Source organism: Festucalex cinctus, chromosome 20, assembly GCF_051991245.1.
Source record: "Festucalex cinctus isolate MCC-2025b chromosome 20, RoL_Fcin_1.0, whole genome shotgun sequence".
Lineage (NCBI taxonomy): Eukaryota > Metazoa > Chordata > Actinopteri > Syngnathiformes > Syngnathidae > Festucalex > Festucalex cinctus.
The window spans coordinates 11,205,681-11,227,314 of record NC_135430.1 but is presented as its reverse complement, the minus strand read 5'-3'; the positions used below and the strand labels follow the sequence as shown (position 1 = coordinate 11,227,314).

The 21,634-nt window shown below is 36.9% G+C and overlaps 1 protein-coding gene and 1 long non-coding RNA gene across 4 annotated transcripts in view; one reads left to right on the top strand and one right to left on the bottom strand.

Annotated features, from left to right (window-relative positions):
• LOC144009753 (uncharacterized) overlaps positions 1–21,634 on the bottom strand; it is a 151,014-nt gene that overhangs the window by 7,889 nt on the left and 121,491 nt on the right. The window lies entirely within an intron of this gene.
• On the top strand, positions 750–20,702 carry LOC144009754 (uncharacterized). The gene is made up of 3 exons (XR_013281033.1): positions 750–1,071; positions 18,220–18,651; positions 20,433–20,702. It is a non-coding gene; the product is annotated as an uncharacterized LOC144009754 (long non-coding RNA).

Here is a 21,634-nt window from a genome sequence, read left to right as displayed (position 1 = left end):
CATGGATTATTGTATTTGGCTTGTTTTTGTTTGTTTTTACATCAAATGTTTTTTTTAGACACATGCCTTAGTATAGTTTACATTCTATTATATTTAAAAACTGCTCTAACATTTGATCATTATTATAAATTCAATGATCAAACATTTGATATTTTTATTGTATTTAATGGAATAAAATGGGCCACTTAGTTTTCTTAGTAGCCCACATAGTTGCATCCAAAATATATAAATAAATAAGTCTGATTTTTGGTGTATTATTATTATTTAGGTTTTATTGTATTTTTAAGTGGGTCCAAATATTTAATCCCAATATTATACTTAACAAAAATATAAACACATCACTGGTTTTTACTCCCGTGAGCTAAACTCCATGTTCAAAAAGTTTCTTGATGCACAAAAACCTTTTTTATATCTGTGAGCACTTCTCTTTTGCCGAAATAATCCATCCAATTCACAGGTGTAACGTATCAAGATTCTAATTAGACAACATACATGATTATTACACTGGTGTGCCTTGGCTTCCCACAATAAAAGGTCAATCGAAAATGTGCACTACATATTCGTTTTGTGTGTGTGTTACATACATGTTTTATTTTACATTCCTATGAAAATCACGTTTTTTTTCATTTAATTATAATAATAATAATGTATAATTATACCCAAATCAACATATAATAATATTCTTTGAAGCAGGGGCAGGCGTCGAGGGCCGAAGTCCTGCAGGTTTTGGGGGTTTCCCTCTTCCAACACAAGCTGATTCCAATCAACAGGATCGTTATCAGGCTTATGCAAAGCTTGCTGATGAGCTGATCATATAAACAACACGAGGACATGACGGAGTACGACACGGACAGTGAGCTGCTTTCTGACTCGCCATCAAGTGTAGAGTTGGAATTTGACGTTGCCGACGAGGAGCAGTCTTCAGACGACGATGTTTCAGCCCAGGGATGTATCCAGCCGTAACGGTTTGAGCCTCTTTGATGAACTGTGTCCGGGTATTGAAGGTGGCCGTAACCAGCTTCAAGCTGCCGAAGTAGAGAACGACGTCGGCAGGCTCCAGAACACGAAATGGTAAATGTTACTCTATTTTAAAATGGAAACTATGGCCAAATAACACTATGGACTGTTTATATTTTCGTATGGGTGAACTAGCAAACGCTTTGTGGCCAAAATGTAGCTTGGTTTAGTCCAGTACACTCATAAGTAAAAAGCTCATTTATATTGGTAGTAGCAATATAGAACTTATTATCCATTTTAAAAATGGAAACCATAAACTAAATGCTGCTTACTCGCCGCCGTAAGAAGTGAAGCCACCACTGCCCCTTTTTACAGTATTATTGTACGTGCATTTTTTTCCCACGTTAGTCCAGTATTTTAGGGTTCTTAACAAAAAAAAAAAAAGATTTAATGTATTATTATTTTTAAAACTAGTAGGTGCCACTGTTTTGTAATTCTGTGATTTTTCGCCTTCTTTCGTACACGCAACAAACCCCATCTGTCCACTAGAGGGCGCCATTGGCCAGAAATTATTTTCCATTGCCTGAGTGGTCGAACAAAAAGCCTTTCCAGTTAACAGCAAGACTATGTCAGCCCTTCAACTCCTCCAGAGCCAATTAGAACAGGACAAGAAGCACTTGTTGTGCCTCTACAGCTTTCCCCCTTCTTCTTCTTCTTCTTTTTTTTTCTTGTTAATTAATTCGGCAGCTTTACTAATGCCAGCTCGCCAAAGCTGTGCAAGCGAGCGCGGGAGGAGTGAGAAAAAAAAAAAAAAAAAAACTCCCATTATGTGCGTCTGGGAGGCGAAGAAAGAGCTGTAATTATAACACTGCAGGTTTTTGGAATGGCAACTTAGCTTGTGCACCGCACAGGTTTTCTGCGGGGGAACAAATAACACTCTGGCCTGTGAACACAACAGACACACTTGAGCAGGGAACTTGCTGCTTATTCGGCCAAACAGTCACGCTGAGATGTGTATAGAATAATTAGAGACCTCTGGTGTAGTGTTTTTTTTTTTTTTTTTTTTTAAACAGCGAGTCAATTATGTGACTCAAAGGTAAATGGAGACCTTTTGAAGCGTTTTTTTTTTTTTTAGGCAATTGTGTCATTGTATAAACACATATTTACAAAATAAGTGCATCCCTGGAACGCTCTCATCAAGTCGTTTAGTTTGAGGTATTAGTCAATATGGCTTGTTGCAGGTTGATTTTTAACCTTGTTATGCATCAGGACAGGGATCTTTTTAAAGAAAACAAAAGTTTCTTGGTCATTTTGTGTGCATAACTCAGTATGGTTTGCTGATAACTGATTTTTACTACTGTTGCCCAATGAGGGTTTTCCCTCACAGAATTGTCCCATTTTGCAACATTTACTTCATGTTAGCTGTTAGCAAAATAGGGGAATCTGGAATAACATCATAAAATTTATCTTAGAAAAATTATTACTTCCACATAAAAACAACAACAACAAAATCCACTTTAGTCACATTGTGTCCCTAATGGAAAAAGGTTAGTCACGGCAATAACAATATGAAGTTACAGACGGGGCAAGGTTAACTATAATGGCTTGTCACTCCCTGAGGTTTCAAGGTGCTAAATTAAGAAGTAAAATTGATTGAAATAATCAGTTGGCTTATTATTTTACGCTCCGGGAGAAAAAAAAAAAAAAACGGAAGGAAAGCAAGAAAAAGTGTAATTTGACTGACAGCTCGGTGCCATTTGTGAGGCTGTCTGTTGCCATGGTTACCTCATTACAAGCGCCCAGAGAAGCCTGGCAGCCTTTTTCACTATGCCACGAAAAAGATCATTTATCAAGTAATATTTGCTTGAAATCTGTCAAAGCAAAGCGCTGGATTAGGATTTTAATAACGAATGTGTGGGTTTATTGACACAAAAACAGTGTTGTTTTTACACACCTAATTTGCACGCTGTAACAATTCAACATTGTAAAGCACTTACAAGCAGTGTTAAGGTTTAGAGACGCCATAAAAATGCAACTCGTTTAACTTTTATGTGCGCCTCTTCACAGTTTCATTGCGTAAAAACATAATTATGACTTTTTTTGGGTTTTCTTTACAGCCATGTACTCCACAAATACGGCTACCATCTCGTGCTGTGTCATAATGAAAATAATGGTCACTAAACACATGAAAAATATGAGCAACTTTCTTGATCCTTGCAGTGATACTGAAATTTTTTTTTTTCTAACAATACAAATAGACAAGCACACAAAAAAAATCACACAAGCCACAAATACAAATATGCCCGACACTATTTCGCATTTGGCGGCCATCTTGCCACAGTCACCTCGCTCCACCTCTCTCATTCATTACTGAGAGTTTTTATTGCATAATTGCACATACCCTCCTGACTACCAGCAATTCAAATTTGTCCTCTGTAGTGGACCTTTTTAAACCTGAATATCTCCCACCCAGTGCATACAATTGAATTCACTCCATTTGTGCTCTATAGATGACATTCAGAGCTTTCCAATGATGCCAAATGTGTAGAGGTGAGGCTTTGCTACCTTTTGGTTGCATCATAAAAGAAAATGGCTTCCCTCAGTGCAAGCACTTTTTAGGGAAGAGGAAAAGTAAGTGTAAAACACTTTTTATTGAACAAATTTAGGCTTTAAATGTTGGTAGCATGTTTTCTATAAGACTCGTGAGAAGACAAAGTATTGTTTTAATTATTTGAACTGTATTTGAGCCTAGCATTTAAGTTTTAAAAAATGTCCTCTGTAGTGGACACATCATAGCTTAAAAATTAACTTCTTTTTTTTTTTGTTTCAAAAAATTCTTTTGCAGTATTCCAGTTACTTCACAAAGATTTGGGAATATCAAAGTAAACATGATTGGACAATATATTTTTTATTTTCCTGGTAGTCAGGAGGATATTCTTTATCTAAATAAGTCAAAATAGAGGTTTACCAAAAATCAACTGACTATCAAGCAGTTTAGTTTATAAGCGTTGCTATTATACTACATACTTGCTAATAATTAATAATAATCCATATAGTTAATAAATATCCATTTAGAATTGCTACTTTCTTAAAGTTTGTGAGAAAACAACCGTGTGTAAATCCGTCAAGTTTGAAGCGAAGTTTGAGTTTACGTTTGTTCGCTCACAGTCAATACAACAGACCCGACTGCCTGCCTGTGACAAGATGGCCGCCAAGTGCGGACGTTGGATTCTGTGCCGTAACACATCTAGTCCTTTTAGATATCTATAAGTGATGCGCTCCAAAAGACGTCCTGCAGAAACGCACTCGACAAAGATGGCCGACATTGTGACGTCACATGACCCATGACGTGTTTCATAATAATCAGACCCTCCACAAATATGGCCGACATACTTGCGTCGCAGTGTTACACAATTCAAATAAAGTCCTTCACTCTACCAAGATGGCCGCCAGTGTTTTGGCTGTCTTGTGCAGTAACACCTTCTACAAAGATGGCTAACATACATACTTAGAAAGAAAAAAAAGGAAATTTTGCAGCCACATACACCACAAAGATGGCCTTATGTATTTTCCGTTGTTTCAACTTATGCTCATTTATAACCTTTGTCTTGATTTAGCCATTTTAATTTAACCCTACACGCACATTTGGTATTTTGCTGTGAGTGCGGTCGCCTCAAAAGCAGCGAGGGTGACCTTCCGCGTGAATCGCTGGCCTTTTTCCCCCAGCAAACTTCACACTGCGCTCACGTGGACGAAAGCGTCGTATTGATTTTTTTTCTTTAGCTTTTCTTCTATAGCGTCTGCAGACTCATAATCTATACGCGCTCAACCTACGCAAGGGCTTTTAACATTGACCCCCGCGGAATGCTGCGACTCCACCATACTATACTGGCGGTATGTTGAAAGCGTTGAGTGTTTCGTGTGTGAGATGCGTTCAAGGACTCGTGGTGGGAAATGTCGCCTGGCAACAAACGCGCAGAATCAAAGTCATGCGTGGAACATACCCTCCACTCTGACAGTGTTAACATCATCAGCAGGTCTGGAATATTCGTTGAATTGATGAGTGTCTTTGCTGAAATTATTAATAACACATTTTTTTTAAAGAAATTGTTATCAAATTATTAATTAAAAATGCAAAAATTAAAAGACTAAAATACATTACAAAGTAAAAGTAAAATTCACAAATAAAATTGTAATTAAAATCTCAAATGTATAGTATAAATAATAACATGATTAAAAATAGTTATATAAATAACAAAAAAATGCTAAAGGTACATTTACTGTTATTATTATTAAAAGAAAAATCTAAGTAAAATAAAATTTGAAAATATAAAATTATACATTAAAAACTAAAAAAAAAAAAAGATACAAAATTACAATAAAATTAAATTCAAATTAATGAAACAAAAATTGGAAAAATTAAATGGGAAAATATTATTAATATAAGTAGTAATAAAATGTTAAAATTCTAAAAATACATAAAAGTAAAAAAAGAAAAACAGTCACAAGTAATCCATCCATCCATCCATTTTCTTGACCGCTTATTCCTCAAAAGGGTCAGTCACAAGTAATGAAATAAAAATGTACAAAAAATCTAATTAAAGGTAAAAGCCTAAAAATTACACTAAAATGTAATATAAAAATGAATACTACAGTAAGCACATTTAAAATAAGAGTAATAACAAATGAAAGTGTAAGATAACTAATACAGTAAAAATACTTGAGAAAAACAGAAGAATAAAAATATACATAAATCAATACATAATTAAGATTAATAGTAATATTACAATTAAATACAGGTAGTATTTCTCATATATCCATTATGTTACATAGTTTAATATATTTATAAATATAAATACATTTTGCTGTCTCCATGACACTCATGCTAATGACCACTAGATGGCGTTACTGTTCCAAATCTGCCAGCCAGCTCCTGTCCTGCTACTTTTGACATATTTCATATGTCCTACCTTAAACACTAATTCACTAAATTACACACATATGTATATATTTTTAAGCTAATTTGGCATTTAAAAAAAAAACCCACAACCACACCTGCTCTGCATGTGTGTGTCATTTTAATCTCAAGCATTTTTCTTCTTTAATTTTGAGGCGCATTGCCACCCCTAAAATGCTGCCCTGTGTGGAGGGGCCACACATAACGCACATGCCAAAAAATGCCACTGCTGAGACAAGGCAGCGGCCTTCATATACATGAATGCTGGGGGGGGCATGGCTGTTGTCTTAAGTTGGCAAGTCAGCAATTGGACAGGTCTCTCTTTGTAGCAGCACTATTGATCTGAGCGCTCCTCTTCCTCCTCCTCCACCCACGCTCTCCCATGCTTGCTATTCTTCATGTGCACTGTACAACATAGCTCAGGATTCACTGCACACCTCGCCTTTATGCGCCCCACGCCTTCTTTTCTGGCCTTATGCTCGGGGAAATAAACACACACGCACACATGAGCCATGTCAAAATGATTATTAGGAATGTCAAGACGTCACTGACAGCTTATGGAAAAAAAAAAAGCTTCAAGGTAAACTGTTTATAAAGTTTTGATTGGATTATGAGACATTGTGGTGTACCGTGCAATTAATATTGCTGTTGAGGTCTAATGAAAACACGAAGCTTGTACAGTATTTTTAAAATTTGGAAACACAAGATCATTTATTTAAATTTTTAGAAAAAATAAACATTTGTGTAAAAACACTATTAAATTAATTTTTAAATGGTATATTCATTTATATGAAGCTCATTAAATTTGACATGTATTAAACTGATGTACTGCATATATATATATATATATATATATATATATATATAAATAATTTGGATGTTTTAAAAGTTTTCTTTTCTTTAAGTTAGTAAAAATAAAAAATAGTTGGAAAAAAACCCAGGCTTTTTATTGGATTATTTGATTATGCTTTAGTTTTACATTCATTACAAATCAACTGAAATATTGCAAGCCTTTTATTGTTTTAATAATAAGGATTATGGCATTTTTTTTTAACTTGGTCTGAGGAAATATTCTAATATTTTGAGATGGGATATTTGAGTTTTCTTAATCTCAAAGCATATGTATGGCATTTTTGCTTATTTAATTGCATTACAGAAAATAATGGACTTTATCACATTATTCTGAGACAGTCCTGTGTATATACATAGACCTATGTACACCTACTCACACAAATATATACATTTATGTATACATATATAAGCACATACCATCTAATCATTTAGAAAAGAGCATATAGGATAAATGTCAACGTTGAAAAATACCAAAATTGTTGAAGAAAAAAAAGAGGAGATGCTGGGTCAATGTGTGTGCGTGTGTTAACCCTCGCGTGACATTCACCTCCATCCTCGCCGTCAAGGTCAAGAAAAGAGGGAAGCTAAAAGCTAGCGCAGCCGCTAATTAAAACGTCCCATTTGAAGAATGTAGGCCAACAAACGGCGCTATAGTCGAACAACCTACAGCGGCCTGATGGCTCTTCTTATTATTAATTTTTATGCAGCGTGCCACACGGCGCGGCTATAATTAGTCAGGTATCTCCCGCCAGCAGAGTGGGAGAGGAGACAGGAAGACGGGAGACGGGCGGCTTCCTCGTCTCACACGTTTTTGTGCCACAATTAGGGAGCTTGTGCTAATGTATTTAAAAAAAAAAAAAAAAGTGGCATACAAAATGTTTAAAGTGTTAATCATATATTCTTTTAACCTATCGGCCAAAAATGTTATGTCATTTTGGAGACATCAAATGTCCCACTTTCCTGAACACAGCATGAAACCACATGTCGATTCTATGGCCCTCAAACAATATAACATAACCGATGGGTTATAAACGGTGCGTTTTCACCCCTGCTGGCTAATAACAAAACGTGATCCTCGATGTGATGCCCGATCGGGTGACAAGTGTCACACCTGCAATTTGAAGGGAGCTTAGTCGGAAATCACGCTGGGGAATTACACGGGAAGACCTGCAGGTTATCCCTTAATCAATAGCAAACGTCCCCTGCCGTCCACACAGCCAATCGGAGGAGAGCAGACGGTCGGCAACCGCATTGTTTACACTCCTCGTGGTGGGTTATATGTAGGTGTGAGTGTGTGTGTGGGTTCTGGGCGTGATTGCTGATTTCACTCGGGGTGTGTGTGGGTGTATGTGTGTGTGTAAGCTAATTGCAGCTGTTTGTTTTGTTGCCGCGGCGGTTAGCGGGGTACAATCAAGTGTTGCAGGGATTTCGTCGAAACCCAAAGTGTGATGAGCTGAGGGATAAATAAATACGGAGAAAATCAGTTTGTGCACTCGTGCGCTCTGACGACGACGAGGCGGCGCTTTCTAAGCCGCCATTTGTATTTAATACAGAGTAGGACATCAACCTTAGACTGTATAACTTTAAAACAACCACATCCATTGCAAAGTCTGTTAGCTTAATGCTAACACACAATGCAAAACATCATAGACGGGTTAACAAAACTAGCATGGATGCAAAACACCACCACACATCACCGATTATAATTAATGCAGAACAACAAAGTTTCTTCTTCTGCAGCCATTTTCTTTTTCAATTACCCACTGAAAGTGAAATCTCCCAATGAGCCACACAAACATCCTCACCATTATACACTACACACCACGTAATGATCGCCGCCGGCGCTGCCGGTCTATTATTTGCGAAATGGAATGCTTGATTTGTGATTGCCGTGTGTCGCTTAATGCCTCACCTCGCTGCAAAATAAAAAAAAATAAATAAAAAAAATAAAATAAAAAAAAAACAGACCTTGCTTCCTCCTTAAGATGCCTGGCTTGTTTTGTCCTCCCCATCCCCACAAGCTGTGCGCTCAATCTGTTGAAATAATTGTGTGATGATGACATGAGCTGCAAACATAACAGAGGTTTGTTAATGATAGAAATAAACGCCTCACCTCAAATAGAGGATTTTTTCCCCCACCTTAACAGCTTGTGTTACTATTTCTTTGATAACCTTTGCTCCAACCTACACAAAAATGTGTATCAATAAATGCCTCATCTCAAATATACTACAAATAAACACCTCCTTGTAGAAATAAAATAAAATGTAGTGCTACCAATCACCTTTACATCAAATAGATGCCTCAGTTCTGAGAGACAGCATGGCAAGCGCAGCGACAAATAAATGCCTCACCTCAAATAGATGCCTCTTTTATTGACCATAAAGAAAATAATAAATATATACAAATTAAATACCTTACTTCAAATAAACACCTGGCCCTCTCTACATTTGAATGAAAAATATGGTACGATGCTTCAATTAATGGCAATGTTAAAACAACAAAAAAATAAACGCCTTACCTCAAATAGATATTTTCCCCCCTCAAATACCATCTTCAGTTAAATAAAATATTTGTCTCAAATAGCGACTTCTGCTTAAAATAAATTGACTATTAATTGTGGTGTACTTCATCTATTGAAATGAATGCCTCCCCTCAAATAGATACCTATTCCCCCTTCAGAAATACAACAGTTTTGTTTGGTCCCTGTAATTACATTACTTCAAATAAATGCCCTGTGCTTGAAGTGACCTCTGATCTATTCAATACCATGCTTCAGTTAATCGCAAGGTGTGTGGTTTTACACAAACATTAAACAAACTCAAATCTACTTATGTGTCATTCCGTTGCTACAGTATGTGCGGCAATTCACTGAACTAAATAAATGCCTCACCTCAAATACAAGTCTTGTGCTCTCTGCAGTTAAGAACCAGAAAACTGAAGCACTATATATATATATATATATATATATATATATATTTTTTTTTTAATAGTGTGTGTGTGTGTGTGTGTGTGTGTATACATCCCACTGGTCAGCTAAAACCAAGACCCTCACACTGCGTTAGCAGCAGGCAATTAAGGCGCTGTGCACAACATGGCGCAGCGATGCATACGTCCGAGGGCTACTCCCCGCAATTACGGCAACATTAAAGGGATTAGACCGCAACGTCCGATTCCTCGGGAGGCCCATCGGAGGTGCGCACACCAGCGGGACAGAAATAAAAGAACAATGCAACGGCAGCACCACGCACGCACGCACACACGCAAGAGAACATTCAGCGAGGATGGCAGGAATCATAAACGAGCGCAGAGCGGAGGAGGGGAGCACATGATACAAGTGGAACCTCCACACAGGAGGTGCCTACATAATTGCGCGCATACACACAGCGTAGGTATGCAACAACGTCCCACACACTACACTGTGCAGCAGCATCACGGATGGATGGATAATGAGTAGATAATACAATGATGATGGATGGATGGATAGACGGACGGACGGACGGATGGATGATGATAGCGGCAGATGTTAAATGGATGACTATATTGGGTACCTGGATGGATGACAGACAAATATCTAGATAGCTATACACAGTAGCTGGATAGGCAGCAGATGGTAGATAGCTAGCAAGCGAGAACGCTTTAGATGGGGAGGTATGTGGATAGACAGACGGATGGACAAATCGCTAGAGAGAGAGAGAGAGAGAGAGAGAGAGAGAGAGAGAGAGAGAGAGATTCATAGCTATGTAGCTGGTAGACAGATAGTGAACTAACTGATATAGGTTGATAGCTAATAGCTAGAAAGCTTGCTAAAATAGCTATCAAGAAAGAGCGAGCTAGCTAAGAGAGCTAGCAATAGATAGATAGGGCAGCAAGCTAGTGATTTTTCCTATAGGCCACCTCCCTCCACATGACTGGGCACGCTCAGTTAATTCCCTGTGTTTTGACCTGCAGCCCAATGAAGTATTGATCAGCACTCTGACAGTGTGTGTGTGTGTGCGTGCATGCGTCTTTCAATGATGCGTTGACTCACCACAGGAGGGCACACAGTGCCAGCTAGCTAGCGCCGCAGCGGCAGAGGGCACGGCAGCACATCAAGGTCAAAGGAAGGCTGGCGGCGCAACGTAATAGCTCACACTGACGCACACACATACACAGTTCAGTGGTGTTTTTTTTTTTTTTTTAATCTTCTAACTGTCTCAATGTTTTTTAATTAAATGCTGTTTTTGCCTCCAATGACAATACCATGAGCGATGTTTGCTAGGTGGATTTTGAGTTTTTATTTGTGCCCCATGGGTCAATAGTTAGAAAAAAAAAAGGCTTATTCCTGTCACGCCCGCTAGTTGTGAATTATTTGCTAACTGAATCGCTGCTCTATATTAAGTATAAAATACAATGAAGACTCTCAAACACTGGAAGTGTTTATCAGAGAGTCCGTAGCCCAGAAACTATAATATAATGGGGGGGGAAAAATACGTATATGATCGTGATAAAGGCGTTAAAAAGTTGCAACCAAAAGTGTAAATATGAATCCTATCAGGATGATTTGGTTTTGCACAATCGTTATAAGCTTGCGTCTTTAAATACATCAAAGTTGTTCTTGTTACCTTTCGGTGATAAGGCCACGGCGCATTTTCGACCCCCTTAATTGGCCGGCCAGATTGTTCCCCGTGGCGCGCTTTAGCACATTCATTCCCGTTACTATGGAAACACGTACGCACCCAGCCTTGTTTTATTACACTTTACCTCCCGGACACTTTTAATCGCTTGCCATAGGAGATGGCCGTCTGCATTTCCACTCCTTGCCGTACACCCACGCAAATTAATGCAGCGGTGGGGAGAAGTTTGAAAACTTGAGGCGACGTCACATTTGCCTTTCACGCAAAACAGACTCGGGCGTAGGACGACTAGGATAAAGTTGGAATATTACGGTGTTATAATGTTGCATATTCGAGAAAAGTTACAATAACAAATAATGTGTAATGTTTCGAATTATTTGTAACTTACTGTGTGAAATATATTAGAAGAATAAAGCCGTAATGTTACAATAAAAAACGTGTCACTCTTCGAGAAAAAAGTTCTAAAACTTAGGCATAGTTTTATCATAAATTTTTTTTTAAATAAATCACAATATAAGAAAAAAAAAAACAGGCTTAAGTGTTACAATAAAGTCACGACATAAGAATAAAGACCATTTTTCTTTAATGTTACCACTGTGAGAGTATTCATTTATCAATTAGCTGTACAAGTAGTGTACCAAATGTGATACTCAATAATAATAAAATGGAGTCCTCCATAATATCACCTTGTAGATCATCTGTTTTTCTCCATTGATCGCGCTAACGTGAGCGATTGATTGGGGAAGGAAAACGCAGCATTCATGGCAGCCACAATGAATGGCTATCGATTTGACATGTTTACGTACAAGTGGCAACTATTAAGACTGTAGGATAGCAGGATAATGCTTTTGATTTCTATTGTTCCTATGCCCACTACTTTAATTTTGGTTGTTCCGAGTTTTGAAAAGTCCGACACCAGTAATGTCGTTAGGATTTCTATTATTCACAGTTTTAGACAGCCCCACTTCTTTTATTTCTATTGCTCATAGTTTTGTTCATATCTGACACAGTTTACACCCAATCAACAGTCCTTTGATTTCTATTTTTCTATACCTGCACTCCAATGATGCAATTTGATGTCTATTGCTCATAGTTTCCCCGCTCTTTTGGTTTCTATTGTTCATCATTTTGAAATGCATTTAGACTTATTTGAACACCGGTGATGCCATTTGATTTCTGTTGCTTATAGTTTAGACACATGGTTTAGACATTGCCATTCCTTTCATTTCTATTGTTTAAAGTTTACACATTCCTGCACCGTTAATTTCTATTGTTCTTAGTTGAGACATGTTTATAACACCTACACTCCTTTGATTTCTATTATTCATAGTTTAGACACATCTTCAGTCCAGTGATGCAATTTGATTTCTATTGCTCATAGTTCCCCCCGCTCCTTTGATTTATATTGTTTAAAGTTTAGACACATTCCTGCTCCTTTCACTTCTATTGTTCTTAGTTGAGACATGTTTGACACCCCCCACTCCTTTGATTTCTATTGTTCGTAGTTTAGACACAGCTTCACTCCAGTGATGCAATTTGACTTCTATTGCTCAAAGTTCCCCCACTCCTTTGATTTCTATTGTTTAAAGTTTAGACAAATTCCTGCTTCTTTAATTTCTATTGTTCTTAGTTGAGACATGTTCATGACACCCCCACTCCTTTGATTTCTATTGTTCGTAGTTTAGACACAGCTGCACTCCAGTGATGCAAATTGATTTCTATTGCTCATAGTTCCCCCGCTCCTTTGATTTCTATTGCTCATCATTTCGAAATACAGTTTAGCTATATTGGCTTTCATTTGATTTCTGTCGTTCATAGTTGACACGCATGGTTTAGACGTCCCCACTCCTTTCATTTCCATTTTTTATAGTTTAGACACATTCCTGCTCCTTTCATTTCTATTTTTCATAATTGAGACAAATGGTTATGACACACGCCCGCTCCTTTGATTTCTACAGTTCATAGTTTAGACACATCCGCAAAGTAGTCCATTAGCACGGCGGAGCTCTGAGCGAGCAAGAACAAATCAGGTCGGGCCGTGAAAAGCGAAAAGAAATAATTTCATGAAAAGATGTTGGGATGACACGCTTCCTAATCCACACTCTTTTTTTTTCCAAAGAGGGCTTCTTTTCTGTTTTTTCTTTTTATTTATTATTTGTCATGTGCCGCGTAATGCTGTTGTCTTATGTTTTCCTTCCACCTCGCCTGGGGACACTTTACCGGCCTGCCGCGAGAAATCACCCCCGCATGACCGGAGACGTGCCGTGATCCCCCCCAACAGCGCCCCAACGTTAGCCGCTTCTCCTTTCTTAAATCTCTCGGAGGCTGCTCTCCACCATTACGCCAAAAGCAGCTGCTTTCCAAAATGGCTACCGGGGAGCCGCGACGCGTCCGCATACAGATTAGGATTACGGAGCTGCAGCGAGTTTTAACCCTCTCCACGGTCGCCAACATGGTCGCCGGACATGCGAGAGTGCTGCAATACGGCGATTGAATTTGTGCCACGGCTGCGTGTTGTTTCACCCTTAGGTCCTTTGAAGTAGTGTTTGGCAAAACTGGGGTCCTCGGACGTAGCTTGGGGGTCCGCAAAAATAACTTGGAATAAATAATGATGTATCATTTTAAAAAGTATGAATACATTTAAACATAACATGTAGCATTATATTTTCTTTTATGTAGCATTATATTTTCTTTTATGTAGCATTATATTTTCTTTTATGTAGCATTATATTTTCTTTTATTAAAAATGTAATTTATTATAAATAAGTGATAGGATATGAAGAATAAGGGGTAGGACTGGATAAGTTTTCAACTTCTTCCTACTCCCTTGAATATATACATAGATATTTATTGGATGTTTCTTTTATTTTATTTTTTTACTTTTAACTTTATGTGTTTATATAATTATACGTGTATATATGCATATGTTCAATAAACTTCAAACTTCAAACATAAAATATATAACAATATGAATTGATACCTCTAATCCTTTTGATATATACAATTTCATTGAACATGACAAAAAATAAAACAAAATAAACTAAAATAACTGCTATTTTGGAGGCGTAAAAAGCAGGATTGAAGAGGATTTGACATTAAATAATCATCAGCAAAAACTACGATGAGCAGAAATACTTCCTGTTTTCACTCCTTTCAAATTTAGTCTTCAACCAATTAGTGGGCCGCCATCAAGTGGGCAATAGTGGAACTACACCCAAAATAAACAGGAAGCGGAACAAAATATAATGTACACATTTTGGTAAAAAGGGTAATTTTATGGGTTGTTCTAAGTCTGAATTTTACGAAAAGTTTTAATTTAGATTTTTGCAGAATTGAGTCAATATTTTACTAGAATTAAAATTATGCATACAAAAAGATTTTGTAGGAAAAAAAGTTAGCGAGAAAAATTAAGTTAGGAGAACTTGAATATCAGGATAAAAAGTCACTGACAAAAAAAAAAAGTAATAATTTTTCTTTGTCATAACGGCTAAAACAAAAACTTCAAAAAACATTTACCTAAAAAAAAAAATCACTGAAGTTGAATTGCACAAGAAAAATTTGCAATATAATAATAAAACAACAACTTGATTTTTATCAGAATAAAGAACTGGAAAATTAAGTGGGAAAAAGTAAAAAGTAATAATTGTACCAACACAAAATTAGGATTATACAAGTAAAACAATTGATGAATTTTAGTTTTGGTAATTATGAATAACAGGGAAATTTTCTGAGCCTTTTAATGCGCTCCACACTACCTGTAATTCAAGGAATTATAACAAGTGCGCGTGTGACATAAAACGCAGCATCCCGTCATTTCCATTTTATTCTCCACTGAGACGTTTTCCCCGATTGATTATAGCACATCGTAAAAAACAAAACGGGCCGCTGAAAACGCCGTAATGATACGACAAACGTAAAAAGTGAGCTGATGGTTAAAATGCTGAAAATTTTACAGGCGTGCAAATCAAACTCAAACGGCTTTTTGTGACACTCGTTTTATTATCGCCGTGGCAACAAGACCACAAGAAATCCTATTGTAGAAAATGAGCACATTAATGAATATGTTTTCATTTTTCTCACTGCAAAGTAAATCAGAATGAGAAAAGTAAACACTTGCTACTGTGTAAGATGTCACCGGAATTGGTTTTACCAGAATGAAATCATAATGAGTCATAAATTAAAAAAAAAGTTTTGAGGGGGAAAAAAAATAAATCGCTACTTTAAAAAAACAATGTCATTTTACCTGAATGAAATCATGAACAGTTAGATTATAAGAAAAACTCATTTTTTAACAAGGAAAAAAAGTCATATCACAGTGAGAAAACTACATTTTTAATGTTATTGTAATTTGTAATATTACAAGAAACGTAGTTTTATAATATTATTAGATTTCAAAGAACTAAACTTTGCCAAAATAAGTAGATTTTTTTATTTAAAAAAATTACAATTATATCAAAAAATGTTTTTTAAAAATTTTATGAGGATAAAGTCCGAATTGAGATATATTTAAAAAAGTTGTAATTTCACAAAAATAAAATGCAAAAAAGATGCATTACAAGCAAGAATTTTTACCAAAATGTTTTTTTTTTTTTCAAGGAAAAAATAATTTTACCTGAATTAAGGCAAAAAAAAATATGTATTTACATTTTACCAGGATATATGGCAAACATAATCAAAATAAGTACGTTTTTTTTAAATACAATTTTATCATACAAAATATAATTTCAATTTCTGAAAATTTATACAATATTGCAATTTCCTAAAAATAATGTCATACAATATATTGGGAAAAAAGTCAGATATTTTGAGAACAGATCCATTTAATTTTACTTTTTTAAAATGCATACTAACACGTAATGAGAAACATTAAGCGCTAACAAGTAGCATGTAGCATATACAATATATATGGCAGTCCTTTAACGCATTTTTGAACACAAACAGTGACATAATAGCGAGATAATACAACAATACTTCGACTCATATATACTTGTCTGTGAAGAACGACACATTTTACATATGTATGCATCATACTGCCCCCAAGTGGCCAAGGTGTGTCACGGCGACCAGAAGGAGCAACACAATGTCTACTGAATTGTAGCAAAAAAATGTGGCTAAAGCTATTTCATTTTCAACATTCTATTTATTGATATGATGGAAGTCTGTTTTTTTAAAAAAAAAGTGTCATCTGTATCGCCGTCTTTGGCGCTGTTGAGCGTCCACGATCGTGAGATTCAGAAAAGCGGTCTGCTCGTCCATATTATCGACGGCGCGTTGGGGCAGCTGTCTGCGAGTCGCACGTGAATGTGGAAATCGCCAGCCGCAGCGTCCGCAATCAGGATCAAACCGGTTGCGGCGGAGGGGGCAGAGGGAGGAGGGGGGGGGAAGTCAGTGTGGATTTTTGTCAAGGCGAGCGACGACGTTGGCCCAACTCGTCGGCTTCTTAATAATTCATCTGCCGTGTGGCACGCTTTTAGTCCAGGTTTTAACCCTTCACATGTTATTTGTTTAGATTGTTGTTGTTTTTTACCATGTTGGCTGAAATTCTGAAAAAATCATAAAAATATCTTCATATGGACACCAAGGTAACACAAGAGGACTGCAAAATACTACTTTTGTCTAAAACAAGATCCTGAACTCCCTTTCTTTTCTTTCTTTGAACAGAGATCCCACAGCAAGGCAGCAAAGTACTACATTTGTCTAAATAAAGCTCATGATTTCAGTTTGGCTTTGTGTCTTTGCACAAGGCCCACAAAATGGCGTCAAAGCACTACTCTTGTCTAAATGAAGCTCCTCAACTCATTTCAACTTTGTTTCTTTGCACAGTGATCCTGCAAGATGGCAGCAAAGTACCACTGTCTAAATAAAGCACCTCCATTCACTTCACTGTACTTCCTTGGTTCTCGAATGCCACAAAATAGCTGTAAAGCACTACTTTTGTCGAAAACGAAGCTCCTGAACTCACGTCGACTCACTTTCTTGGCATAAAGATGGCGGCAAAGCACTATTTTTGCATCAATGAAAGTCCCAAATTCATTTTGACGTCATTCCTGGGCACTAAGAAGGTGACAAATCACTACTTTTCTGTTCTTGCTTTCTGTGTACTTTTTCCTCATTCAAATGAAAAGTGTGTAATGGTGCAGAAAGACCACAGCTAAAATCCACTAAAGCTTCTGGTAACGGTGAGCAATGGGGCCCAAAATACATGCTTTGACTCCACTTCTGCTGAATTTTGAATAATTGATGCACAGAAGTCCTAAGGATCCTTATAATATGAAAATCTTATTCCGGTATCATTAACAGAAAAAAAAAAATGTGCCCTGCGATTGGCTGGCAACCAGTCTAGAGTGTACCACGCCTACTGCCCAAAGCCAGCTGAGATAGGCTGCAGCACCCCCTGCGACCCTTGTGATGAATAGGCGGTCAAGAAAATGGATGGCTTGATGGATGGATGGAAGATTAGATAGCTCTTAATATGAAAAGAAAAGCTGTCACCGACTTACAAATGCAATTATGCCATCGATAAAATTTGCAATTAATCGTGAGTTAACTATTGAAGGTATGCGATTAAATCGGCTGACACCCCTAAAAATATATATATATATATATATATATATATATATATATATATATATATATATATATATATAATCTGTAATGTAACAAAATTACAATTTTATTTTTTCCCCCGTAATACTCCGTTTTGTGTCTGCAAAAATTTTCATTTTTTTTTCCTCCATGAAATTAGTCATTTTTTTCTAACCACGTAACTGCATGCCATTGACCAGTGCTGGCAGTGTTTTTGTGCGTGCTCACGGTGCTAACTTTCTGCTTTGCTGCAGTACGACAACATGGCTAAAAGCCGCCGGCGGGAGGGGAGCACGGAGCCGTGCGTGTGGACGACGGATGGTTCTCGGCCGGCGGCGTTGGACTGCGGTGATCAGCTGGAGTGCTGGCGCGGGAAGACAAACACCTGCCGCTGAGGCAGGGAGCCACGGATAATTAAAGCAGAGCGATGGAAGTGGAGCAACGGAGGTGGGAACTGAAGCAATGACAGTCGGGCGGAACGCAATTAGCCCGTCATGTTCTCCTCCAGCAGAACTGTATTATGTTTTTTTTTTACATTTTATTTAGGCAAGCTGAAATGAAAGAGTAACAGCAAGGAGAGATAATGAGCACAAACTGATATGGGAATGTTGCACGCTGACTCGGTGGCCGGTAATGAGGCGTCGCAAAAGCGCAACGTGACACAGTGACCGAAAGCAATTGTGGCGGTATGTGCACCTTTACCTGTCTTAGGGATGGAAAAACACGAAAGAAAATGTGGTCTTGCAATAATATAATCCCGACAAGAATTTTTTTCCCATTACTGCTAAAATTACTATTTTGCCAATTGACACTCATGAATATATATATATATATATATATATATATATATATATATATATATATATATATATATATATATTTTATTATTATATTAGAATGGAATCCAATTTTACTGTCAGTGCACATGTCATGAGTACAAAGCAAAACCCATCCGAGAGAGATTTAAAATAATAATTTAAAAAAAACAAAAAAAACAGAGGGAGACAGAACAGGAAGCCTGGTGAGTCGCCAGACAGTGCACTTCATTTTTTTAAATGTGGAAAAAATTTAAATAAAAAAAACAAGGAAGAGAGAGGGGGTTGAACTAGTCCCAAACTATGCTGGTATAATATAATATAATATAATATAATATAATATAATATAGTTAAAATAAACAACAAATAATGACTACATTCTTGTTAAAATCCAACTTTTTTTCCCCCTGGTATAATATTACACCTCTTCTTGAAATAGTACATTTTATATTTGTAAAATCACAACTTTGTCCTTCATGATATTGCAACTTAAAAAAAAATATATTGTGACTTTTTTCTGTTAAAATAACAGTCTTTATTTTAGTAAAAATATTTTCTTTTTAGAAAAACTTTATTCTGGTAAAATCAACAATTAATTTGAAGCTATTGTTGCAATATTATGATCATATAATAATGTAAGAAGAAAGTCATGATAAAATAAAAATAGCTAATTTATTCTCACCAAATTGTTACCATTGTTGTTCAAATTAGTACAGTTGTTTTTAATTATTTTTGACTTCTGGCCAAATGTCAACTTTTGCAAGATTGTGACTTTTATTTTTTTTAAATTCATACAAAATAACTTTTATACTCTCTGTAAAATGTCACATTTTTCACATGTATATTCCAACTATAATTCCTATAAAATTACAACTATTTTAAAGCCATACACATTCAAAGTCAGATACTGCAGAATGCAGTAGACAACAATACCATGCGCATATTAAGCAAAAATATATTTATCCACAATTACTCAATCAGTTGAATTCTCTTTCGGCCACCTTCTTGTACAAGCAGCTCTAATGACTGCGTAATGACGGCGACTTAAGTCTTTAGTGCCGTCGATTTGTTTCCGGGTGGGGGTGAGATTATTTCCAATGGCGCAGATTGAAGCGTAAGCCCTTCACAAACCACAAGCGCTGCACTTCAGTCCCTGTTTGGGATTTGAGCCCGGTCTAATCAGATTAAAGCCCCGTCGCCATCCTCCCGCTACACTCGCTCCTCTTTGCAACAACGTGGCACATTGCTCTCTCTCGGCCCCGTGAGCCTGAAGACATCAAAAGAAAACATAAAAAAGAAATTGTAGTTTTCATCACATTCATGTGACGGGAGACTGAAAATCAAATCCAAACATTTTGGAAGCCGCTAGCCCAACACCGTCAATTGATTTGTCTATATTTCGACGGTTGGTAGGTTACATGAGTGCAAAGGGTTTTCGTCACCGACGGTGACCTGGATCCTCCACAATAAGTGCGGCCAACAATGGCGACTGACTGATGGCTCCACGCGCCTTTTGTGGCCGCGCTACAAAAGCAGCCCATCAAAGGGCAGCCCCCGGATCATACACTCGCTGCAAATCAATCACTTTTCCTCCGGCCGGGTCGGCGAGTGGAATTAACACCCCGCCCCCTTTTTTTTATTTTGTATTGCAGAATGGTGCAACGCGAATGACGCCGTCTGACCGTGATGTAAAAGCGCTGATGTCGGTCACACAGTGAAACTTATTTGCCTCCCTCTTGTCTCCATTTTGTCTACAAACACATAAATAATATTAGAGTACGGTACAATCATGGTTTTATTTTGGTAAATTTAAAATTGTGTTCCTGCAGGTCAGCATACATTTCCTGTACTGTTTTTTTTCAGTATTAGTAAAATTCTGATTTAGCTTTTCCTTAAAAGGATACTTCACTTATTTAGCCCATTATAGCAATAAAAAGTTAATATTTTGTCTATAATTAACTTGATATTTTCATTATTTTTCACGTACAATTAGTACCTTTTTAAAAACACATTTTGCAACTTGCTGTCGACTAAGAATGACATCACAAGGGCTCAGGTAACCAATCACAACTCAGCTTGTGAATGTCACATGACCAAACCTAGAAAACAGGTGAGCTGTGATTGGTTACCTGAGCCCTTGTGATGTCATTTTCAGTCGACAGCAAGTTGCAAAATGTATTTTTAAAGATACTAATTATACATGAAAAATAATGAAAATATAAAATTTATTTTAGGCAAAATATTCACGTTTGACTGCCAAAAATGGCTAAATAAGTAAAGTATCCCTGAAAGTCACTTTAGCTTAATGCTAACAAGCAGTGCAAAACATCATAGCATCACGTTAGAAAATGGAACAATGTCAAAGGGTCATATTTTATTGTTGTTTAGTTACCATCTCCATGTAAATCTGTAGATCCCTAGTAGCCTAGCACTAATGCTAACAAAGGGATACACCTACATGATCCTTTAAGATGCTGATATTGGAATGCAAACGGTGCAACAAAACATGAAAACATTTGATATTAAAATGCTAAGTCATATATTCTTTATCCTCTGTGAGGAGCTGAAAATGTGTACTTTATGACGTCCATGTGTTGTACACACGTACCCTCAGGTAGGTTAGTGCTATTGTTTTTGTAAAGTACGATATAGGGCGCTAATATTGTGTGCTAATATTTGTATTTCTAGTGTGAAACCTAGGGGTGCCATGCCATTACATTATTTAATCGGAATTAATCGCATGACTTCTAATAGTTAACTCGTGATGGATCATGACTTTTATTTCAGTTCTAAATGTACAATGAAATGTTTTTTTTTTTTTGTCCAAGTTTTCATACTCTTGTCAACATAAAAG